At 38.8% G+C, this 26,688-nt stretch overlaps 1 protein-coding gene across 1 annotated transcript in view; it reads right to left on the reverse strand.

Annotated features, from left to right (window-relative positions):
* The window catches only part of LUZP2 (leucine zipper protein 2), a 282,593-nt gene extending 278,956 nt beyond the window's left edge, over window positions 1–3,637 (reverse strand). Inside the window, exon 1 of the mRNA XM_075047108.1 lies at window positions 3,513–3,637. The gene's annotated coding sequence lies outside the window, so the exon portion shown is untranslated. The remainder of the gene's footprint in view (window positions 1–3,512) is intronic.
* Between the last annotated feature and the right edge of the window lie 23,051 nt (window positions 3,638–26,688).

Genomic DNA, 26,688 nt, shown 5'->3' on the forward strand with positions numbered 1-26,688 from the left:
AATTGAAAGTCCTCACAGCTCCTATACAAAGCTTGAAGCGCAAAATTCATGAGTGCCCTGTTTGAACCCACAGACTTATTTCAGACTCAGAAATCAACCACATAACATAGCCTTTGTCTGATGACTTCTTAAGGTTGTAATTTTCTTTAGTTTTTGTTCATCTGGTAACGTTCACGTTCAGCCAAGCTCCATCTTCTTTATGAAAGGAAAAGGCTTGATAATATCACCTCAAGATCTGGTCCGTGATAGTTTAACAAAGGCTGGTGGAGCTGCCTGGAGCAGGGGGAGAAGAGACTTCAGCAAAACTTGAGGAAACAATCCTTACTTGCTCCTGGCTGCTTAAGCTCACAAACAAATTGTCAGAGTGCTCTAATCACCTGGAATACCTAGTGCAGAGATGCCATCAGACTGAAAGTTGCACATGGCTCACCCCAGACTTTTTCTATACGCCTTACAACACCTCAAGCGAAGGCAATGTTTTTGGAACTGGGACAACTACGGTCTGGAGCTCTGTGTCCAGTTTTGGGCTCCCCAGTACAAAAGAGACACTGGCATACTGGAGCGAGTCCGGCAGAAGGTCACCAAGAAGGTGGAGAATCTGGAGCACGTGGTGTATGGGGAGAGGTGAGAGTGCTGGGCTCGCACTGCCTGAGAAAGGGATGATTAAGGATGAGGTGAAATCTCACTGCTGTCTGCAGCTATGTAATAGGAGGATTTAAAGAAGATGGATTTGTCTCAAATATCAATAGTGAGAGGAGGAAAGGGAATTGGCATAAGCTGGAACATGGGAAATTCTGATTAAGCATAGGGAAAACAAATTTTCCACCTTGAGGGTGGTCAAAACCTGGGACCGTATTTCTTCAGAAAAGATGACTATGACTGTTTACGTTGAAGCAAAGATGAGTAAACTGGGAAATGCATTGAGATTTCCATCTAAGTGGAATAAATCTATTTACATCTCCTTCTGAGGTAAACAGAACAAGACAATATTAAAAAGCCTGGAAATCATTGACCTTTCTTATTTAAAATTTAGGGAAACATCTGTGGGATGAAACTGGATGAAATTGTTATTATTTCATCAAATTTCAAATCGTAAAAATATTTACAAGAAATCAGAGGTGAGAGAGAGCACACCTGTGGGTATTTCTTAATTTCTTTTGGAAAGTTTGAAAATCACTGAAAGGCAAATAAGTAGAAAAATCTGTCGGTTCTTATTGCTCAAACCAAATGTGCTCAGAAATGATGGAGGCTGCATTCACACTAGCATTTTAGTTCAGGTCTAGAGTGCACTTCTGAAGCAAATCTTTTGTTTGTTACCACTTACTAAGTGTTTGTTAGCTTTAGCAGCGTCATGAACCTCACTGAAAATTAAACTGAAGTGGAGGATGTACCGTAGAAGCTCATTAATGCACTCTAGCTACCAAAAGCCCCAATGTGGACAGAACCAAGCTAGAGTAACTCTGCAGAAAAGTCCCCAAATATAGTTAGTTGATTTTGCGTCATCAGCACTGTTTTGCTCTGCAGATGTCCTTCTATTGTGCTTCTCGACTTGCTAATGTTGACATGGCCTGAATGGCCAATACTGTCCCATTGAATTCCAAGCAATTTTGTCTAAGCATTGACTTTTGATAGCATGTCATGTAAACTCAACAGGAGTCTTTGCTTGACTTTAGGGTTAGGGAGATCAAGCTTTGAGTAAAGACTCCAAGATGTGGTCATAAATATAGTATTCTGGGTTAATTACAGATGAACCCGAAGTGATGCATTTAAATCTTGACCCCATTTTAGCTTCAATAAAAATGATGTAGAGTGAACTTGGAAACAATTAAATTTGACTTCTATAGGGATAAATTAATATGTTAAAAATTAATATCTTCCTCAGGCTACTGTACTTATTTAGCTCACTGCACCTCAATTTCATAAGCCTTTCTTAGCTCCAGCTAAAAAAAAAAAAAAAAAAAGCCCACCACCAACCCTCCCCCCCCCCCCCAACTTGTTAAGAGAGTTATTAAAAGTGAAGAAAAAAAGACTGGGAATTTTATTCACTTGCACTTCTTCCTGAACTCACTGAATACAGTGATGGAAGATCAATAGGGGTGTTTCTAGAGAGAATTTTGTTAAGACTTTTCCATAGTTACATTGGAAGGATGCCAGTTCAATATTAATGCTCTACATCTGTCTTGAAGTTAATACAATAATCTCAAGTGTTAATGAGTGTGCAGAGCCTCTCACAGCCCTTTTCTGACCATCATCTATGACTTAAACCTAAGAGAATATTTACCAGCTTCCTAGTCTAAAGAATTTATCATTTGGGTCCACAGTTCAACAGTGCTCATAACCATAAGCTTCACACTGAAGGCACTCTGTACTTAAAGCTAGGAACATGCTTAAATGCTGTATTTGTACAGGATTATGCTGGTGATGAGAAATTCCTTTAAATTATTATAGCAAGGGAAAAAAAAGACATTTTGAAAAAGGACAAAGGAAGAGAAATAGATTTGGGGACATTACTTATTTTCTATTTAATTTCTTGTCTCATCTCCCCCCAGCCCTGCACCCCCTCTTTGCCTCTCAGAAATACCCAGGAATGGATAAAATGCTTAACTGATTTTTAAGCATTTTAATATCACAAGGAAGAAAATTTTTGCCTCAAAACAAGGCTTTTTGACTAAATAAGCCAGCAAGCCAAAAATACTGCCATTCACGAAGTTCTATTAATTAGGTTCCTTTTCTTATGCCACCTGGTGGATTCTCATTAAAACTGCATAGACAGCTCAAACTGCCCCTAATTTAAAATGGCATGAACTTCTATCCAGAAAAATGGACAATTTTTTAACTTATTTCTTAGAAAAGAGCCGTCTTTCATCTCCAGAAGTAGGATACACTGTTGCAAAATTCTTAAATATATTTTAAATAATGAATAAACTGAAAATGCTCATACACTAGTAACATGTTTTTCTTTCTTCCATGCCTTTTTGAAGAAGCAGCTGTCAAATTATGTTATTTACCTTGTCCAGTTTTATTCTTCAGTTATATAAAAATTTGAACGGTGAATAAGATAATGATCCAAAAGTCAGTCTAACAAAAGAAAAATATGTTATACCGTCTATAGTTACAGACTAATTTGATTCCTAGCCCTACTATATAGGCTGCATTTGAAAGAAAAAAATGTTATACATTTTTTGAAGAATAGAACATCAAGTGCTTGTGTGGTGGGTTGACCCTGGCTGAACACCAGGTCCCCACCAAGGCTGTTCTCTCACTCCCCCCTCCTCAGCTGGACAGGGGAGAGAAAAATATAACAAAGGGCTCGTGGGTCGAGATAAGGACAGGAGAGATCACTCACCAATTGCCATCACAGGCAAAACAGACTCAACCTGGGGAAAATGAATTCAATTTATTCCCAATCGACCAGAGTAGGGTAATGAGAAATAAAAACAAATCTCAGAACACCTTCCCTCCACCCCTCCCTTCTTCCCAGGCACAACTTCACTCCCGGATTCTCTACCTACCCCACCAGCGGCGTAGGGGGATGGGGAATGGGGATTGGGGTCAGTTCATCACATGTTATTTCTGCTGCTTCATCCTCCTCAGGGGCAGGACTCCTCACACTCTTCCCCTGCTCCAGCATGCAGTCCCTCCCACAGGAGACAGTCTTCCATGAACTTCTGCAACGTGGGTCCCTTCCCCGGGCTGCAGTCCCTCAGGCACAGCCTGCTCCAGCATGGGTCCCCCGCGGGGTCACAAGTCCTGCCAGAAAACCTGCTCCAGCCTGGGCTCTTCTCTCCACAGGGCTGCAGGTCCTGCCAGGAGCCTGCTCCAGCGCGGGCTTCCCGCGGGGTCCCAGCCTCCTTCGGGCATCCCCCTGCTCCGGCATGTGGTCTTCCCCGAGCTGCAGGTGATCTGCTCCCCCGTGGACCTCCCTGGGCTGCAGGGGGACAGCCTGCCTCACCGTGGTCTTCCCCACGGGCTGCAGGGGAATCTTTGCTCCGGTGCCTGGAGCACCTCCTCCCCTCCTTCTGCACTGACCTGGGGGTCTGCAGGGTTGTTTCTTTTACATGTTCTCACTCCTCTCTCCGGCTGCCGTTTCTGTCTGTCCCAGCAACTTTTTTTCCTTCTGAAATCTGTTATCCCAGAGGTGCTACCACCATCGCTGATGGTCTCAGCCTTGGCCAGCCTTGGCCAGCCAGTGGGTCCGTCTTGGAGCCGGCTGGCATTGGCTCTGTCGGACACAGGGGAAGCTTCCAGCAGCTTCTCACAGAAGCCACCCCTGTAGCCACTCCACTACCAAAACCTTGCCATGCAAACCCAATACAGCTTGAAAGCTATGATTTACATAAAATGCTCTGATGACACAAACTCTAAACATGAACATTCTCTTGGTACAAACTTATAAAGGTTCCTTTGTATTCCATTAATGAATGTAATTTTTTTCCATTATGTAGTACTCTATAAATATGTTTTATAGCTCTTTGTAATATTTTCTGTGCTGTCCTGGCATCAAAATGCAGCTTATATTGTAGAAACAAAAAGGTTTTGTGTCTTTGCAGGACTGATCCCTAACTTCTATACCTCAGGGAAAAAAAAGTACAAAAATCTAAATGGCTGGACCTAAACATTGCCCCCAGGATTAGTTCTGCTGGCTAATTTAGAAAATTTAGGAGAATAGTGTTATTGTTCCCAACGGACAAGACTGAAGCCTTTCAAAACTAGTCATGCCCTTGATACTTAAAAACAAATAAACAAACTCTGTATTTGTGATGGCAAGTTATGAGAGGTTGCTGTTCACAATAGATGCAATATGTGAAAGAGCTAAGGGAAAACATTTTAATTATAGACAGAAAACAGTTTGAAAACAGTGCCCATACAGAATCTCATTCCCTGGTGAGGGCTCTGAGCAGACACAGCAGCTTCCAGATGTTTTGTCATGCTATCAGAGGTATCATGTCTGTGACACTATCTGTGGTAACTCTGTAGCTGATAAAACTAACTAGGATGTGCAGCTAAATTCCTATCCTGTACAATGGAGTTCACTGAGAAATTGTAGAAATAAAATTGCAGTAGCACTACCTATCTCCATCATACCTTAGGTAGAAGTTTACTGTAGAAACAATAATAGTATCAGCATAGGCAGAAAGTTCATGTTCCTCTGAATGTTATTACATGATCTGCAAACTCTTAATATCTTCTGATCACGACCAGCACAGCGCACATAATACAGATGCCACCACTGTGACTGAACAATTTTAAACTCATAATATGAAGAAATAGATGTAATTTTTACACAGGAAAGAAAAAAAAAAACAAACCAGCAGTTGTTTTCAACTGAAACATTAAGTCTCATTTTTGTTCACTGAAAAACAAAGCAAGATACGATTGAGTAAGTTCCTAGTCTTCGTATTTATTCTTAATGCTGTAACCCATGGCTCCCTTCTTCCAAGAAAGTACAGCGTCAAGTCACGATCCCATTGATTCAGTGGGGTTATGCTATCGAAATTGCCCTACTGTAATTATTGATTACTATCAATGACAGCTGAAAGTAAAAGGCACAGATACTCAACTCTTATAAATGGAATAGCTTGTAAACAGAAATACCATATATTTTGGCTGGATGTTATGAACACCTACTTACACATTTAAAGCATGCATATGAGCGCCACAGGGCCTAGATTTTAAATATCAGCCCAATTACGATTAATGACTGGTTGCATGATTAGGATCTTGATTTCTGCAGTCTTTCATATAGTAATTTCAAACACAGAAAGAGCAAAAGTTCAGATGTTGCAGAATATGGCATAGTAAAAAATGCTATAACTGAGCCTAGGCTTTCCTGCTAAGTGGCAAGAAAGAAAAATATTTTTGTTAACTCCTTCCTCTTTATGATTGCATCGTGACGGAAAAAAGCAAACCAAAAACAATTAGGTAAATGAGATTATGGAGAAAATGATTTGCTTAGCAAAACAGGGGATATATGATTAATGAAGGGCAAAAACCATTGCCACCCAAGTATTCCCCTTACCTTCATACTACAGATTCATAAATGGAAAAAGAGGCCATCCAACTTCAGATTTTATCAAAAATCTGTTAGTTTTTGAAATAAAAGTTCTTGCATGTCACTCCAGCTGAAAAATGGGTGATTTTATAAATGAATCTTTTTAATATAGAACAGGAGTAGATAAACTATTATGAATTATACTAATTTTTCCCCACAAAAATTTTCTTAACAGAATGAACCAGAACATCCTCTCTAAAATTAAAAAAACAAAACCAAAAAACAAAACCAACAACCAACATCCAGGTCATTTATACTTAGCCCTTTCACCAACTCTAAGGAGAAAAATAATCATCAATAAATATTTTCATTTGAGATTGTAGTCAGATCTGGAAGTCTGATGGTTAAAATAAATAAAGCTAATATGCCTTTCTATTTGACAAGAAGAAAGTAATACCAGAAAGTTATCAGACAAGGCAACTGACCTTTTACATTTTCCAGATTGGCAAACCATCTAATAATGTAGAAAAGCACTTCTTTTGAGGAGTACAGTTCTGAGATTTTGTTTGAGGTTCACCCTTATTTTAAATGCTGTACAGAATGAATTCCCACTGAGATAATGTATGTGACAAAGAGGCCATCCCCATCTTCTTTCCTAAAAGTCCCTTAGGGAGAGGCGCTCAGCCTGTAAGAACCCTTCCCCAGAGTCTATTCCTGGAAGCTTTTTTTCCCCGCAGTTCCGATTTGAGACTGGTATCTCCAATTCACATTAATATTTGTCCATGTATACCCAGGCACAGAACAGAAACATGCCTCTGAATGTCAAGGAATGATGACAGCTGAAAAAGTTGCTGCTGCCAGAACAAGCAATTGTGTCTAGAAGTCTTCTGCGACTACTGTAGAATTGCCTGGCATGAGCCATAATAACTTGTTCTGACAAAAGCATCTCGCATGGTAGTTTCAGCCCATTTTCAGGTTGTTTGCTTTCCCTAGGGCGATATGGGAGATGACAGCCACATCCTTTCTGCGTATGGCATCTCGTACGATAGAGTGTCCGTGCGCACAATACACCTGACACTTTCTAGAAAGCACTGGATATTTGAAGACTGACTCTATTGAGCACGCACATTAAGTCTGGTCGTGTTACAAGAAAGAGACTGGGCAGGTGAACCTCTTGTGCTGTTCAAATAAGCTCTGGATCTGGCCAAACTACATCATTCACTTAGAATAAGTGAAATGATTGGTGAAAAAATTTAGATGACAACTCTTTGGCAATGGCAGTTAGCTCATTATGAGCTACTAATACTTATTAACATGTAGAAAACACTGCCATTACTGGCACATCTGCTCTCAGTAAGGAGTTAAAACGAAATGAATGTGGAAATTGGGATGTGTTTCCTTTCTTTATCATTGCTTTCTTTTAATTTTAGTATCCGAATGCTGAATGGTTGCAAAATATTGACAAGCAAGATTATACTCCTGCTACTAAAGTCATACCTATTTACAGAGAGACAGCAAATTTCCCAGTTAAATTGGAAAGTTTTTCAAGTGCCAACGTTTACAGAAAAAGTTTTGCCATAAAACCCCATAGTCAGTAACACTCTAAAGTTGAAGTGAAATATATGCATTGTGTTATGTTAAAAGCTGCAGATTTTGGAGACATAGCGGGGGTGAAGTTTGCAACAGGGTTACATCTGAATTCCTCTATTTTGCATCAGTGAATTTATTCCACCAATCATTAACTTCAAGTTGCTTCTTAGTAACCTATAGCTATTGTCTGTCTATCTCTTAGTAATACTGTCGTGGGTCAACCCCACGGCAACTACGCACCACGCAGCCGCTCGCTCACTCCCCCCCCCCCAGTGGGATTGGGGAAGAGAATCAGGGGGAAAAAAAGTAAAACTCGTGGGTTGAGATAAAGACAGCTTAACAGAACAGAAAAGGAAGGAAAAAAGTATACTAATAATACTAAGAGAATATACAAAACAAGCGATGCACCCCACAAAACAAGTGATACCATTGCTCACCACCCACTGACCCATACCCAGGCAATCCCTGAGCCACGGTGCCCCCCCAGTCAACTCCCCCCAGTTCATATACTGGGCATGACGTCATATGGTATGGAACATGCCTTTGGCTCATTGGGGTCAGCTGTCCTGGCTGTATCCCCTCCCCGGTTCTTGTGCACCCCCAGCCTCCGCCGGCAGGGCAGTATGAGAAGCTGAAAAGTCCTTGACTTAGTGTAAGCACTGCTCAGCAACGACTAAAACATCAGCGTGTTATCAACAGTATTCTCATCCTAAATCCAAAACACAGCACTATACGAGCTATAAGAAGAAAATTAAGTTTATTCCAGCTGAAACCAGGACAAATACTTAAACGGATTTTTCTTTTCTTAAGCTATATGAAGTAGTAGGATGGTATATATTACAGTACCTCGGTCTTCCAGGGGTTGTTTATGATCAGAAAGTAATGTAAATGAAAATTTTAAAGAAACAAGACCGTCTTGCTTTCTAGGACATAATCCAACTGATTCCAAACAATTACTCAATACATGTAACCACTTTTAAGTAAGATTCTAAGGACATGGAAGAAAAGATATAATTTACAAAATGCATCCTAAAAAACTTTAATTGGAGTTAGAGTATTAGCACTTAACTAACCAGGTACAGTTGCAAATTTTTGAAACATTGTATGTTAATAGGAAGGGAGAAAAGTAGAATTATTCATGAGCAAGTTAGAAATATTGATGGGATCCCCTCCTAAGCAGAGCAAATTATCAAAGGAGGGCTATGTAATGTACATGAAAACATTGATGGTTACTATAGAGTAATTATAGGAAATGTAGCCATTGCCATACATACCAGGTCAGATGAAAGTCTCTTCTGAGGTTTCGTCAGTCAAGTGTGTCAGTTGAATGTGCCAAAAAGCTGAGCAGTTCTGAACATTGGAAAATTCTCCCACCAGGATAAGCTCTTTGCTAAGTCCCATCACTTAATGGTTGATTTGTATTCGTCCTGAAATTATACATATTTCTTGAAGTTAACCTAAGTACAGAAGCAAGGATGCATTTCACTCTCATTTTCTAAACGTAGCAGTTTAATGATATAAAATACTGAAAAGGTCTGTAATTTTCACCAGAGTCCACCAGAGACCAGACGTTGAAACCCTTTGCAAATCTACATGATTTCAGAGCCTTCAGCTTCCCATAAAATCCAAACCACACAGAGCGCACTGTTGGACTGACATATAAAGCATTATTATACAACCAATATAAAACATGACAGAAATAATAACCCTATTATAAAGTATTCTTCTGTATGAGCAGAAAGAAAGAGATCTCAGGGATGGAAAGGGCTTACGATGAGTGAGAAAAAAAGACCTGTCTCTGTCTCTCTCTCTCTCTTCATTACAAAAGAGTCATAAAAGCAAGATTAGACTAGATATTTTTTTTTTTCCATGATTGAAGCTAGACAGGATGAATGCTAACCTGTGCTTCACTTTCAAAAGTGACTTAAGCAAAATACTATGTAGAAGTGAATCCTAGACTTCGAAGCATCTAAGTTATTTCTGGAAATGTAAAGGAAGCTCTTCAATGGTTTAGTCATTGTGATTCAGCATAAAGCAATACCTAAAACCAACTTCACTCCCTAAAAAAAACCCTGCACAGTGCAAAGGTGGTAACGCTGTGTTTCAGTTAGCCACTATAGAATCCATTTTATGAAATTAATAGGTACTTTTCAGTTCTGGAATATGTTCTTACAAATCTTATAAAGTATTCATTTAGAATAATTATAGTAACAACAATACACAAAGGTTGGTAGTCTTTATTGTTTCTCTCTGTAACAGTTTGTTTGAATAGACTGAAAATATATTTCTTTACCAGAACTATTTTCATGTTTCCTACCATCATCTTTCCCATCTCTTTGCAATGGAACAGGTTAAAACATCCTCTTAGGGTTTCACAGAGGAATATTACTCTCAATATTTCTCTCTTCCTCTGAATGACTTCCCCATCATTGAACCTGAATAAAATGGCCCTGGAGCTTTTTCAGACCCCTGGGGGCTTCATGGCTTCACTTGCTGACTTCTTATCAATCAGCTCTCCTGACTGTTTGTTATGATTCTTTACATTTCTCATATTTTTTTAAGCCTTCCATATCAATCTTTGAAGATGGGAGGGGGTACAGTTAATCCCAAGCTGCTTTCTCAGTGTATTTCCTGTGAAATACGCCAATTTAAATAACAGCTTTAAACCTTTCTATTCTCTTCAGCATTTAATTGACTCCTTCTATATACGGATTATCTTTATGAAAGGCACTATAGGAAAATCAATAGTGTTCATTTGTCATACAAAATGTAGCTGTAATGCATTTTTTGCAGAGTACACTGTATTTTCTATTTGGCTGTTCTGTAAACAGAACCTCCACAGAAAAAAGTTCCTTTTAATGGAATTCTTTTATATCTTAATAAGAAGAGGTGAAAGAAGAGAGTTCTTTGATCTCTAGCTGAAAAAATATTATACAAAATAGGATCCAACACTGCTACACAGACCTCTTCAGAGGTAGTAATTGTCGGCTTTACAAGAGAATAGGAAGCTTTTTGATGCATACTTGGATGTGTATGTTTTATTCATTTTCAGAAGGGATGATTTGATGAATTATATATATCTTCTATCTTCTCAGATACTACAAGGTAGAAGCCATTTAGTGACTTCTGACAGAATGCAGAAGCAGAAGAGAACCAGTGGGGAACCACCATGCATTACAGGAACTGGCAGAGTGGGCTCAAGTCAGACTTGCCCTCTCGGCTACAGGGAGTTAGTTGTGATCTGGAAGTAACTCCCATGAAATTTTTTCCTGTTGTTACTCAAAGTGCACAGTGTTTCAATACCGAAAATAAAATTTCTCTCTGGTCCTTACAAATCTGAAAACACAGAAGAGAAATGCAATTTCCCATCTAATCCTTCAGAGAAAGTCTTGGTGTAGCCCCAACTTAGTATTATTTATGAAGTTGAATGTTACTGTGATTTAGGATGTCAGCATTGCGTTTTGTAATCAGTAGCTTGTTCATTTTTATGTAGAAAATGCAGCGAGTACTTCATATGATAGTATTTCAATATACATCACAAAGCACAACGTTATTGTTAATTAACAACAAAAACCCCCTCCCGTATTAATGACATTATTTCAACAAGCGAGATAAACAAAAACTTAGTTCTGAATTCAGCCTAACTGTTCTATTAGTTTATGACACTGTTATATCAATGAATAAAACCATCCTGCATAACCAACAAAGTAGAAAATGTTAAACAATAGATTTTAAAAAGAAATCTTTCCAACAATAAAAAACCCAAATGAAACCCACCTGTAAATAAAACAACTGAAAGATAGTGGTTCAACGTGCAAAATCAGAGCATGGTCAAAGCTGCACTAAAAGAATGGCAGACCTACTCCAGACTTCATTTTACACTTGGGACAAAACAATACATACGAAATATGATTATTACATAATCATGATTCATAAGTGTATTATGTGTGATAATCAATCCACAGACATAACAGAATTTCATAAATATATATATTATAGCCTAACAAGCAGTCATAATTCTCAGGGAAAAAAAAACCAAACCAAAAACAAACAAAACAAAACAAAAAAAACCACACACACAAAAAACAAAAAACCCAACACACCCCAACCCAAAAGCCAAAGCCAAAACAACAACAAAAAAGAGAATTCCTGGACTGACTGATAGGCTTTGGAGAGAAAGAAAAAAAATCTCTGTCCAGCATTAAATTAAGGGCTAGACTTAAAGACTGTCATAAATATGAAATTAAATGTTACATGAAGCTTATCGTGTTTGTTCCTGTGTGTAGATACACATATGTAGGTAGGTGTGTATGTTGTGTGTGTGTATATATATATATATGCATGTCTAGGTGTATATATACACGTAAGAAATATAGATACTGCCTATACACCGGACAAAGAAGAAAAAGGTAACATCTGATAGAAGACTTTGTCTTACCAGAAGGTTTGTAGTACCACTTTTTTTACTCTCAAAGAGTACTGGAAATGCCTTTCAGTCCTACCACTGCAGGGAATTCGGTATAACTGCAGAAAACACTTCTCTGCCAACTTGATAATGCTATTAGGCTAACAACTGACTTATCGCTGCTCATCAGTCTTTCATGGAAATGTAAATTAGGGAAAATTAAGAGTGATGATGGGTTTCCTGGAATCATCCTACAATGTACAGGTTGTGAAAAGAGAGAGGTGTTCTTTGAGAGATCCTTTTATCACCTACTAAGGAATACTGAAAAGGTGTTTCAGTATGAGTCAACACTGAAATGGGAAGAAATTTCACACTTCTGAAGCATATGCCCGTAAGTAATACAGTCTCATCTAGACATAATCATCATTGTGGAACAACATGATCCAATCAGGTGATCAGAGACCAAAATACCCAATTCTAAATATGATTAAAGATTGTGATTATCGATCTGAGTTATGAAGAGGCATCTATTTTAATACTGGGTTAAACTGAAAATCAGAAGTGCAGCAACATTTGAAATTTCACTGCGATCAAGAACATAACCTGAAGATCTGGGTAGGATGAATTCTAATATCCATACTCAAATGAACAATTTGCATCACTGAGGAGGAATGGATTGGGTCTTACAAGAGGCTGAGTGCATCCCTGGAGGCATAAAGGGCTACAAGTACTTCACAGGAGAGACTGCTCAGCAAAAGCTATTCAATTCATCAAAATCTCTAAGATGTTATTGTGGGGGAAGTGACCACACCAGTTCGTAAAGGAAATTTCCACTAACAGAAAATTAAGTTAAATTCCATTAAAAGTAGAGACAGGCCTGCAGGGAAATTAAGAAGTTATTTTACACCCCATCTATTTTTATATCAGTAGTTTAACGTGATTAATTATTGCTTATGAAAGCAAGAATCTAAGAAGAATGGAGATTGATTTCCTTCATGCACTACTCAATAGGAAGGAGCTCTTACAGAAGTACCCGGTCTCAAAGGTCCTGAAATAAAGAAAAGAATCAGCAGTGAATCAGACAAATGACCCAAAAATGACTTCATACTTGTATCTAACATATGTAATGCACGTCTGAGCGCACATGTCCAAAATGATAGTGTTATAGATTGAATAAAGTTGTAACTGTGAAACAGTAGTTCTTTTATGAGATCTTGCGGCCTTTGCTGTTTTGACTTTTATGCAAACCTCTTCTCACTAAATTAGGGACTAGTCATTTCCAGTGGGAAATTTCACATGTTCCAATGACAACTGTGAAAGTATCCTACATTCCCACATATGCTAATTATAGAAATAGCGATATAAAACTGCATCTTTTCCCCTGCAATCTCATTCCCCTGGGCTTGACTAGTGTATCAGCTTCTTGCATAAGCTGTAGGAACAGGTCATCTGGAAATAACATAAGATGGGGAAAAGCAAAACCAATTTCTTGACAGTAGGAAACTGTAACAGGTCTGTCTTTAATTACATTATACGTTCTTTCAGTTCCTATGAGAAAATTTCTTTTGGTTCCCTCACGGAAAGTGCAAGATGCTATCCCTGTCTTCAAGAGATAACATCGCTGGTCTTTACCAGAGAGGCAGCCACATCCAAATATCCAAATCTGAAGGGTGGAAAAGGAGAGGAAATGCATGAAATCAAACCTATGAGTTCATCAAACGTGTAAGCAAGAATTATATATGTGTGTGTATATATATATATAAAGCAAAAATAGATGAATATTACAATCAAACTATCTCTTCTCCTCCAAAACAACTTTTTTGAATGTTTGATGATACATTGTGTGCAAGAATGGAGTTTTAGAGCATGAGGTCTCTCAGATCATTCCACATAAGCACAGCTGATGCCGCTAAATCTGTATTTTTCTAATATTCAGCCTACAGCTGGAAATTGCTCTGCATTTAGAAACTCTAACTTGCAGAAGCCATGCATATCCACAATTATTGAAACTGCTTGTAATTAACATTTCACCATTAACTGCACCGAGTTTGAAACACAAACCTTACAAGAAGGAGTACCCCATCATTACGAGTAGCCCATGCTGCAGGCAGGCAGCAAAAAAATGTATGACTGCTGTCTGAGGAAAACTGAGCACTTGGCTAGAATAATATTGGAAGAGAATTATTGTTGCATCTGTTGCTCTAAATTTCACTATATAATAAGTTAAGAAAAAAAAAATCCTGAATGTCAAATGGTATTAGCAGAAGCAGCAATTAAAACCTACTTGGATTAAATTCTCATATTTATTTTTTCTTTGACATTTTGACAGCTTGTTTTATATTGGCTGCTATGCGGCATGGTGAGGAAAGGTTAAGTGTGCAGCTTTTTACCGAAAAGTCAGTTAGTTAATATCATGAGTGTTTTCAAGCATCTTCAGCCCTGCTCTTGAAAAGTCCCAGCTACTTTTCACATCAATTTCAGGTAATCTGTACAGGTGACATGGATGTGTTCTGGGTTTCATAGAGGCTTCTTGTGAAATCCTGCCCATTTTCAGTACGTGAATTTTGTACTCTGCTGTGGAAGTATCAGCTTGTCATCAGTTCATTGAAGGTTCAGCAACGTCTTTTGGGAAATTAGGGGTTGTTTTGCTCATGCTGTATTTCTAATAAAAAACATTTTGAAATGGAAAAATGGAAGTGTTTGAGCAAAGTGTTTTATGATCACTTAAAAGAAAAGTTTACGTCCTTCTTTCTGTCCAGAGGACAAGTCTTGAAAACATTCCAAAGCAGGGCACAGATCCAAGAAACCGGCTCCAGAATTATAAATGTGAAAAAGTGTTATGGAAAGTGATAATGATAATGGTTTGCTTTATATGGGAACAGCAATAAAAGCAGAAGAGAGCTGATGACCACTTCCCCCCTGCCAGCATACATGGCTCTAAGTTAAGCAGTTCACAGATCTGCTCTTGTGTACAAAGCCAAGTATTCTGAATTCAATACCTTACAGGAGAAAAGATTTCTTTCACGTTATTTATGTTCCTGGATTAGTGCGGCTGGCTTGATTTATTAAACATACTGCTGATTATAATCATACCTGACTTGATTTATTGTTTGTTTCTTTCATGATGGGATTAACTCACTAGAGATATAACTGGAACTGGGTCCAATTTAATCTGTGTTGAAGAAGGTTCAGATCTAAGTCTGTAGCTTTTTGCTAATAAACAAGGACTACAAGCTTAAGTAGCTTCTGAAAAGTTTCATGTTGGTCCTAATTCTGCTGCTTATAAAAATAATTTTAAAAGTTCTTTAGGCAAAAGCAGAGTTACTACAATGTTAAGTACTTATGAACATCCCCGCCCCGCAATATGAAGTACAGCATATTTTCTTTAATTGGTGCATTTCGTTCTGGCAGAGAATAACTAACATGGGGGAAATATTTTACATCTTCACATAAACCTTTGTATACAACTTTCATATGGCCATTTCTTTGTCAAAAGGACAAGTTTATAAGCTAAATTAGCAACGCATGTGGTAAGGTAATAAACAGTAGCAGTAGGGCAGGATGCAAAGGAAGAGAAGTGCCCAAACCCAGGACCGTACGTGGAATCAGCACGACCTGCCGTGGGAAGAAGTCGCAGCACTGCAGATGCTGCTCCAGCCACTCCTGGCAACACCATCCTGTAAATCCCCCTTAGTTCTCGGGGGACGATTCCTCCATGCTGCTTCTCGCCTACAGCCTCAAACTTGGGTTATAGAGAGAAAACACTGCCCGTGCAGAGCTCTTCTCACGTAACCGTACAGCTCCCGGACCAGGACTGTTTACATCAGCTCGCCTTGGCGCATGGATGAAGCTGCCAGCTCCATTTGCCCTGCTCCATGAATCCACATTCCACAGTGCTGTCCTGTTTATCCGAACCCTGTACCTGTCTGAGGACTCGCTCAACCTTTTCTGGTCTTTTATCAGGGGCTATCTTGCCATGGAGTTACTACTTGCAATAGGGTGCTTCAAAAACATTATGCTGCTCTCTAGGCAGAATTCAAGCTGTCCTTTCTCTTCCCTGTCACCCCTCCTGTGCTTAGCTCTGTGATGTTCCTCTAAGATATTCAAGAATACAAATTCGAGTTTGTAAATTAGTTTTTCACAAAGATAAGGCTCGTCTATGCGTAAATGCAGAGCCCCCGTGCTTCAGCACACGGATCAAAGGAAATCTAAGCTCTGGATGGCCCTAAGAAACACATCAGGCCTGAGAGAGACCAAACTAAAAAGAAATACAAACCCAGGAAGGATTCCAGGTCAAAACTACTGAAAACAACAGAACTTGAGCATAATGCACTTCCCTGACAGCACTGATGCTAAAGCTGTGCCTGAAAATTTGTGTTCAAAAAAATAGCAATGAGATAGAAGTACATGCTCAGAGCTATGAACATTCCTAAATACTTTCCAAAATAATGACTATTCTGTTACAGTCAGCAGTTCTGGGTTTTTTTTTGACCAATTCATATGAAAAACTTACTTGGCATTTCCTCTTTTCTTTCCAAGTATAACAAAAAAATACCACAACTGTTTAGAAATATGAAGTTTACTGTCCCCTACAGCTAGGTTTTTCTCTGCTGCATGAGAAGTGAGACTGATGTCAGATATAGAAACCCCTGATTTAAATTAAGTTAGTTAATAATTTTCAACTTCAAACAGCTTTAATAATACCTAGAGAAACAGCCAAGATCATTCTGATCCTTTCTGTTCTTTCCTGATTGACGATGTGTCCCTCTTGGCAGGAAAATGAACCATTGACCTGATACAGAGCGACTTAGAGGTCAAAGTGAGGAGGGTATACCTCCCCAAACGACCACCGAAGACCACCCGAGACCCCTGGGCATGCACAAAAGGCATTTGATGTGTCATGGTTATATAATCCTATGCATACGCATTAGATAGTCTGAATATGTACTAGGCAGGAGTAGTTTTATGAATCATATGTAAGTGTTACCGTATAAAAGAGGCACACCTGATGAATCTGGTGTGCTCGATTTGTGGAAAGTCCACCAAGCACACAGGCCTGAATAAAAAGCAATATCTCTCCTGAGCGTGTGAGATTGGTCTAGTGCACAGAGGGTAACAAATCCGCTTTTAGGACAAGATCAAGGAAAGTCAGTGTCAATAACACAAAGCCAAACTCGCAAATACAGCTCTGATGCAGGTGGAAGTAACTGTCATTGAAATAAGTGAGACTCCTCACTGCTTATATTCAGATTGCATTAGGCTCTTAGTTTCTATGCCTGTTTCTAGTGATACTGTAAGAAAAACTGTATTTCAATGTTGCAATTCCAGTCCACACCCAGTTACCAAATCCCTGGTAAATCTTTCCTCGCCTCCTCCATATGTTCTTTATAAAAAGTAGAGAACGTGGTGTACAGCCAGTCTCCACAGGTCCGTGTAAGACTGTCTCGTAGACCCAATCCTTTACTGAACTAAATGCTAGAACACAAAAACAGCCTAAAGAGTTTTAAATAGTGTATGGGCCTTCCCTTAAATAGTATGTGGTCCTTCCGTTCGGAGAAATATCTTTATCAATGACGCACAGTTAAATAATGAATGCAGATGAGCTTAATGTAAATATTTATTTACTCACTCTTCATTTGTTCATTCATTTTATGTCTTTCAGAGAAATAAAAGTTTCTGCAATACTGAAGCAGCCTCTGGCAACAGGGCAGAAGAGCCCAGAACTCAATAACCCAGAACGTCTTTTTCAGACTTATATTATTATTTTTTAAGATAGACAGAAAACCTGCCTTTGAGTTCTTCATTTTCATTACTTAGTTCCCAAGCTTTTTAATTAAAAGCAGCTGGAAGTTTAAAAGGTAATTTTTATTTGCAAAAGCATGGTTAATGTAGTTCTGTCAGTGCTTAGGACATTGAACTTCCACAGCTACAGAGTTTTCACAAATTTTTCACACTTTTGACTACTGAAGATTTGCATTTATCTGAATAAAAAGCTTCTAGATTTGTTTTTAATTCAATCAGATCCACAGCTGGACTACCGCTACAGGGAACTTTCACTGGTTTGTTGTAAAAAAGGCCATGACACACATTTTCCTGCTGTTTAATTTATGTACAGAGAAAGCTGAAACTGAAAAGGAATATAGAACAAAATATTCAGTACCAAACTAAACTAAGTTTGTCAATGAATACATTAAAAAAGCAAATTCTGAAGGACATATAAATAGCGGTCATTTCAGAAAAGCTTGGCTCTAATACTCTTTGTGCATTTATGACTCATTCTTTTAAATTCTTTTATGCGTCTCCGATGCTAGACTTTAAAGAGATAAATCTGTTTACTGGCACAGTGCATATTTGGCCTGAAAACAAAATGACTTTCTTTTTTAATCTGTGGTAGAAGCCTACTTAAACTAGGCTGCATCTCATTACCACTGAAACCTAAAGCTTCTAACTGACTTCAATCACATTAGAAACCTGGGGGAGGGGATGGTTAACAGGTTAGCAGTGTCACAGCATATATCCATCATATTTGCTGCCTTTCCCCACCCCCCCAGAAATTCCATAACGTGACACACGGAATATATTGCCTACTGGAGACAGTGACAAGGGGAGAAGATTGTTTACTTTCTGTTGATAACATAAGCTTTCATGAAAGAGGGAACAATTAGAAAGCCAGTCTTGTCATAGAGGAATACACAAAATTTTCAAAACTTGTTCTTTCCCCTAAACCCGTGTTTTTGCCTTGCTCAGCTCTGCACAAGTCATAGATTAGTCATTCAGTGTTATTTTTATATTGAGGATTTAGAATTTGCTACTCTGTTGTAATTTAGAAAAGAACAGAGTATTTCAGTGCAACAAATGCTTGGGCTTTCATATTATTCTTATACTTGATTATGACGCTTCATTAATACAAAATAATTTTTTCCAAATATTCAATGGAATATGGTTACTATCCCTTTGTCCTGGTTTCAGCTGGAATAAAGTTAATTTTCTTCTTACTAGTTGGTATAGTGCTGCGTTTTGGATTTAGGATGAGAAGAATGTTGATAACACACTGATGTTTTCAGTTGTTGCTAAGTAGTGTTTAGACCAAGTCAAGGATTTTTCAGCTTCTCATGCCCCGCCAACAAGAAGGCTGATACAAGGAGTTGGGAGGGGACACAGCCAGGACAGCTGACCCAAACTGTCCAAAGGGGTATTCCATACCACAGGACATCATGCCCAGTATATAAACTGGGGGGAATTGGTTGGGGGGGGGGGGGCAGATCACTGCTAGGGAACTAACAGGGCTTCGGTCAGCGAGTGGTGAGCAATCGTATTGTGCATCACTTGGTTTGTATATTCTCTTACCTTTATTAAAATTATTTTCCCATCCTTTTCTGTCCTATTAAACTGTCTTTATCTCAATCCATGAGTTTTACTCCCCCCCCCCGCCCCCCGATTCTCTCCCCCATCCCACTGGAGGAGGTGGGGAGGGAGCGAGCAGCTGTGTGGTGCTTAATTGCCAGCTGGGATTAAACCACAGCACCCCTGTAAGACATGCTAATGGCCTTTTTCCTCAGAAATTCAAGGAAGTGCTATTCAGAATGCTAATAAACCAATTAAAACCAAAAATAATAAAAATCAAAGTGTAGGGGGAAAAAAAAGTAAATTTTGACACATCATAGTGTGGAGGATATGACTGAGGTCCTCAACTATCAAGCGGTTGTTGGAGAGAAAGTGGAATCAGAGGCTCCTTGGAGGTACGTAGTGAAAGGACTAGAAACCATAATTGTGACTTGCAGCAAGGGAAATTCCAGCTGGACGTAGGGGAAACACTTTCATAATGAGGATAATTCAACAATGGGAGAGGTTGAACAGGGAAGTTGTGAAGCTTCTATCTCTAGAAATATTTCCCATTAAATGATCTCTTAGATCATACCAGGAGAGTGGAACAAAAAAAATGAAGCAAAGATTCATATATTATTCTCATCTAAACACATACTCAAACTTAAAAAGGCATACTTTTGGGGGGAATAAATCCAGTAGCCTTAGAACTTGATCATAATAAACACATCACAAGACAAGATATGAATTCAGGTGTGCAACATCAAGTATTTAAGAAAAAACACAAGATTTAATTAGTAAATATGCAAAAGTTGTATGCAACACAAACATTTAGAACAGCGGTATTTCGATAAATAAATGCTTTCAGCATACAGGCAATTACTTCCTTGTTTAAGTCTCTGAAGCTAAACTGGTGCAAGCAAGTTGCCTTTGATAAAAGATGGGGGAGGGTTCAAAGGTTTTTAATTATTTCATACTTTGTTGTGAGAAGGCGGCTCACAAACCAGCCCCTTTCCTTTTTCTTTTGTGGAGAGTTGTCCCGGTAAGCAGAGATTAAATGCAGAACTGAGAGCACGTCTTCTCAGCACCTATTAGTGATCTGAATTTACTCTCTGAAACCTTTTCTCCCTTACAAATATAGTCCACTCTTCCTGCTGCTTGCTTTCCTCTCAAATAGCATAACACAACAACTCGTTAAAGCAATAAGGCCGACCTGAAGAGTTCGAACACTTACATGAGAAGTGTTCTATTTTCGTATGCTCGCTTAATCATCATTACCTTGACATGTATCAAGTAATACAAGGAACATGAGGTCAAGTTTGTCCCTGATGTAACATTCATGACTTCATTGAATTTGCTCTAGAATCAAATTGAGTGGGAAGGAAAAAAAAAAAAAAAAAGAAAAAGAGGTCATTTTAAAAAACAAGGAAAAAAAAAATCTTTGAAGTAAAGGTTCACCTTGGCTATGAGACTGATGAAAACAAACCTGTGACAAATCAATGACAGAAAGAGGATTTAAGAAAGAGGATTACTTTGTCAGCATTCTGCAGCACACGTTAGGTACAGTTTTTAAATAAGGTTGGGGGTACATTTTTTGAATTGATAATATTCGCTCATTATTTAATTCGAAAAAAAAAAAAAAGAACTAATTTTTTGCCTGGAGATAATTACACTGATCAAAGGTTTATGCTAATGAATGTCTGCCAGACTGAGCCTTTTATTTTAGTGGAAAGGGGAAGCAGTATAACACTGGTAGTTGAGCAGCAGACTCGCAGAGAAAATTCCTAAGTGGGCCCCGTCTCTTTATTACAGCAACATAATAACTTCCTAGGGTCAATGCCCAATTCTCTCAGAAGCTACAAAGATCATCCGTCCTTCAGGAAAGTGATACAGCATGTTTACATTCCCATTAGGAAAAAAACCCAAAATGAAATCTATTTACAAAACACCTGATCACTTTTTTAAACAGGAACGCTTCCTTCCATCAGGGTCTCAGCTGAACAAAACAAGATGACCTTCTGAAAAGCTGATGGTCCTGTGAAAAATGTGGAAAACAATGTGACTAGATCTATTTACAGACCGTTCAGCTGAGCACCAGCAACATGCTGATCTGATGGAGTTCTGAGCTCTCTAGAGGAACGCTGCAAGAGGGAGTAACAGCAAATACAGTCATCTTGCATCCACGCAGCTAATAATTCAACTGTGAACATCTTCCACATTCAAGTTATGCAAGGGGTTCTGGTTAGAGGAATTATTTGTGCAAGTAGCTTTTCTCCAATAACAGTAAAGTGTTCAAAAGCCGTATCACTGCCAAGCAAGTGCCTTGTCAATTCTCAGAGCTCATCCATTGAAATGACTGGACATTTGGTTTGGACCAAAATAGCTCAGACTAACATCTACACTTGCAATCCAGACCCCAGGAGTTGTTCAACCTGCTGCTGCATTGCTATCGTAAAAGCCCTCCTATTAAGATGCGGCAGAACACAATGTGATGCTACATAAGCTAGTTGTCAGATACAGTTTCTGCATAAAAATGGGAGGAAAGAAAAAAATCTTGTTTGAGATTCAGAGGTTTTCAGTCCATGTACACCTACTCTCAATCATATTTTTTGGTGAAGCTGGCTTCCTCTTGAAATTCAGATTACTAGAAGAAAACTCAAGAAAAGAAGCAAGGCATTTTTTTGTTGCTTACCATTAATACTTAGCAGCAATATCATTGAGCTAATACACAGAGGCTTTAAAAAAATACAGCTCAAGTCTCCAGTCCCAATCTGTTTGCCACTGTTATTATGCATTCTATTAGACTATGTTAGCTTTAAAGAGGAAGAGCAAAAAAAAGTGCAACTAACTTATACTGCCCACTGGAACAAAACTGAGGAAGCCACGTTCCTACATAAGTCTAAGAGACAGAGATAACCGGCATTAAAAAATATATATATTTTAAAACATAAATACTTGATTGATTTTCTTGTCTATCTGTAGGTAATTAGGGTCTGACGGCCGGAAGATATTGCGTTGTACGGAAAGATAGGCCCCCCCCCCCCCAATAGCCAACAGCGTTTAGCTTACAATGTAAGCAGACGGAAGTGACGTTGTAAACCCAAGCTATATAATGCTGTGCCGACCACCAATAAACGCCATTTGCTGTCCACCACATTGGTGTCTGCAAGCTGATGGACGGAGCTCGCCGTTCCTGAACCAGGTCGCCACGCCTGCTTTAGGCAACATCTATCATAGATAAAAATGTGGAAATTTACCTAACCTATTGCTTTTGACTTTCCTCTGTCTCACGAGAGCCTCACTTGTTTCTATAGGTTTCTACATTTGTCAAAAATGCCTCTCGGGCTATTTGGTATAATGCTGGCAACATAAAGAAGTTTCAGAATTCTCATAGCCTAGGTTTAAGTTCTGTATTATCTCACAGGTAATTTAAGGAGAGTTGGTCGCATTAGAGGGGAGACAAAGGAGAAAAAGAGAAAACAGATCAGTATCCACCGTTCAGAGTTGGGTGAGCTCTATACTGAAATAGACATTCTTACGCGCGGGTTTTCACAAATCTCAGGAAGAAATTCAGTGGCTGGATAGCCAAAGGGAAAGGATTAGTTAGAAACACGTGTATTTTTCGTCTTTAGTACTGAGTACATTTCTCTTCTGTAAGTTAAGACATGTTATGCTAGTACATGAAAGATAAATTCATGACTTAGACCTTAAATAAAAGTTCATACCATCCACTGCTCCCAGTAACCACCTTTTAGCATGAAATAATTGACAAGTTCTCCTGTAGAATCCCAGAACCGTAGAGATTTTTTTTTTTCTTGTTTTTCTCTGCAACTCCGATGTCAGTGTACACTGAGTTAGAGATAAAACCTGCTCACCTTACTGATGCGGTTTGCCCAGTGATAAACCTGGCTAGTGCCCAGTTCAATGCTTTAGCAAGACTGGACAACTAAATGAAATAAGCTTCGTAAAATGGAAATGCTACATAGCACTCCGAACCTTCCTCTCAGACCTCAACACTAAAAGTCTCTCATCCACTTGAGTGGATTTACATCAGATGTCCACAGTAACAGCTTTACAGCTGTTTCCTTTTGACAGAAAAGTTCATCATGCGTTCAGCTCGAGCGACAGAATTGAAGTGCCTCGTTCAGCCGGTTCATGCAGAACAGGTCTCCAAGCGACTGTTCAAAGCTTTAATGTTCTAGTGCAATAGGCCATTGAACTCGCACGCCGTCCTTTCGCAGAGAGGTTTTGCACACCTCGCAAGGTTCTCTGGATTATGCTTTATTAGCCACTGAAGCCTACCTTTGGATAATTCCCATCTGGATTCTGAGCAATTTCCTTAGCTTTAAATATCGATAGAGCTGTTTTTATTAGTCTCGATCAGAACCTTATACGTGACCCAGAATTACAGTAACCCTTTCAGCCCAGAAAGCTCTGTATCATTTGCTGCATTTAAAAAAAGCGTGAATGGCCTTCTGTGGCTGGCCTCTCCCATCTGAAAGACCCAACTGGGCCCTGGAGCCAGAACTATTCCACAGAGCCCATCATCTGTATTGACAGTGCTTTGTCCTGCTAATTACCTCCTTAATCATTTTGATATGCAAAATACCTGAAAGCTCAAAGCTCAGCTACTATTGTTCTTTTTAGGCTAATAGTTCACAGGTTTCGAACAGTTTTGTTCATCAGTCACGACAGACAATCTTACGTTTGTTTCTAAAAAATTATACTAATTTATAAATGTATTCATTTAATTTTAAGGTCTAGCAGCTTGACTGGCAGTTTAAAGAAATAATGAACTACTAGGCAAAATTTTATTTAGAGAAAACACAATATTAAGTTGCTACTAACAAAGTTCCAGTATTTATTTTCTAGTCTTTTGTCAGGTAGCAGGGTAGTGAAGCAAAAATTGAAAGGTATACAGGCATGAGATTCTGTTACCAAATTCTAATTGTTTCCATAGAGACACACATGGTAAGGTGCGTTTGGTAACGTTTACATTGCAAAAAGGGAAATTGTTTTCTTTATTAAATTTTATTAGCTTACTAATACATTATAATAGCAACTTCAGTTCAGTTAACACTGTATCCCATCCCAGCTGGAAACACAGATTGCCTTCAAGGTGCGAATATGATGGGGGGTTTTTAATGTCAAAAACTACTAAGAAAAATATATCAAATATTCCTTATCTCATTGGTTGATGACTAATGAATTGTGGAAAAAAATGACAAGCCAAACAAGTGCAAATAAAGTTAGCTATACTTCATTATTTTTGAAAGGCTATAGCATGGTCTTATCTTTGGAATTCTGGGATAATTATCAGTAATAGTTAAATGTAATATGACATTTTACTAACATTCCGTAATATCAGTACTGCATCCAGTGAGATATATTAAAAAGTGAAAGCTTAAATCACATTCTGATAACATTTCCTAATCTGTTTTAAAATAATATAATCCTTCAGAAATTAAGGATGCAAATCATTCCAGATGTGGTTGATTTTCTGGCAGTCCCCCCCCTCCCCCGCCCATCAAAACTTTGGATCATACAGTCCGCGCTCCCTCTCTCTCGAGACAGTATCGCCATCAAACAGCAGTTTGGGAAAAGAGCCAAAGGAACAAAAAATACAGATGTCTGCAATGCAGATACATTATTTTCTCTCGGTCAAAACAAACTGTCATGTATTCAGGAAACAAAACCAATATAAGATCAAGATGTCCCAAAGCTTAATTCACTTGAACACCTATGCAATTTAAAGCTCTTGACTATTTACCCCAAAAACCCAAGTGGAACATCAGAACTTTCCATGAGCTCGTATGTGTAGATATGTTGACACAAATAGCAGCAGAGTATTAATAAACCCACTGTGCAGATAAATGGCTTTAATTAGGTTTCTTGTTAATTTCTACCAGGATATTTCCTTAGCCATGACTAATTTATCTCATTTTGTGGCTGGCTTTTTTTTCTCCCCTCTATCCTCCTTCCATTTACTAAGGCTTCAGGGAGCTGTTTGCCAGGCATGTGAATTCTCATGAATTCGGGTGTATTAAGAAATCTACCTTTTTATTTATCTTTCAAGGCTTTTTTTCACCTCTTCTATTTAAAAAGAGCTACCAGCACTGTACAATGAGTACAGCGGAATAAAATCATGAAATATATATGAAAAGGTGACAGATTCATAGGACTGCAGGAATATTCACAACTACTGCAAGAAGGTTGTGATTAATCCACCAGTGTTTCTGCCTGGGTTTACCAGTTACTGCATTCTTGCTTAAATGGGACCAAAAAGAAAGCATTTCTGACTGAGCTAAAGCTCTTCCAAGACAACTAGAAATAAGCTGAAACACAGAGATAACAAAGAGTTTAAAGCTCTGTGCCTGCTGCAGCTGAGGAAAGGCACATCAGCTGGTTTTACAGATTACACAGAGCAAGGTAAGGATTTACGGGAAACGATTTTGAGTTTGAAGAACAAAAGCTTATGATATGACTCTGCTTTGGCTGGATACTGAGGTACACTCCTGACACGTCTCTCCGCATCCTGAGCTCGACGACAGGCAGGGGCAAACACCCATTCCACACCAGTTGGAAGGGCACTCTGCAACGACGTGGAAAGCCAATTCACAAGAATTCCTCTGTTTTTAAGAGTACTTGTGATTATTTAATCTCTCTCATTTTTAAGATGAGTGGCAAGCCTGGTGGCATTTTGAAGTGGAGACAGAAGGGGAGCAGAAGCAGGCTGGTAATATCACAGCATCACCTGCTGTCCTGCCAGGTCCAGAGCCTCATCCAGTGTTAAGTTTGGACAGATACTAGGAATATTTGTCCCCAAACCTCAGGGTCAATCATTTAAATTTAAGTCCTTGTGGCTATAAACCCTGCCCTGAGCAAGGTCTCGGTCACCCAGGTATCATCACCTATACTGCTTATGATGGGGGAGGCCAAAAGCAGCCCACGCATCTGTTAATCCAGACGCTGGAGTACCCATTTTTTATGGGAGAAGCAGGAAGTATACTCCAAACTCCATCCAAAGTCCACTGAAGTAAACAGGTTTTCTTTGGTTTTAAAGGGCTTTGGCACAAATCTTTTAAAGTGATAGAATGTAAGAAGATATATAGATTCGAGGAAAGCTAAGCAACTCCAAAAGATCCCTGACCTAACCAAGAAAGAAAGAAAAGTAGAGGAGAGTTTCAGGATGATAGCCTGAAACTGATATAAAGCATTGGAAAGTGGAAGACAACACGAAAAAGGTGGTAGGAGGAATGTACAAACCATGTGCTGTCACCACCCAGCTTGGAACATGAAACATTTAAGATGAAAACAAAAGCAATCTGTCCAACGTGCTGTTACTATGGCAGGATATCAGGTCGTCATTCTGCACCAC

The sequence above is a fragment of the Buteo buteo genome, chromosome 16, assembly GCF_964188355.1.
Source record: "Buteo buteo chromosome 16, bButBut1.hap1.1, whole genome shotgun sequence".
In the NCBI taxonomy this organism is placed as follows: domain Eukaryota; kingdom Metazoa; phylum Chordata; class Aves; order Accipitriformes; family Accipitridae; genus Buteo; species Buteo buteo.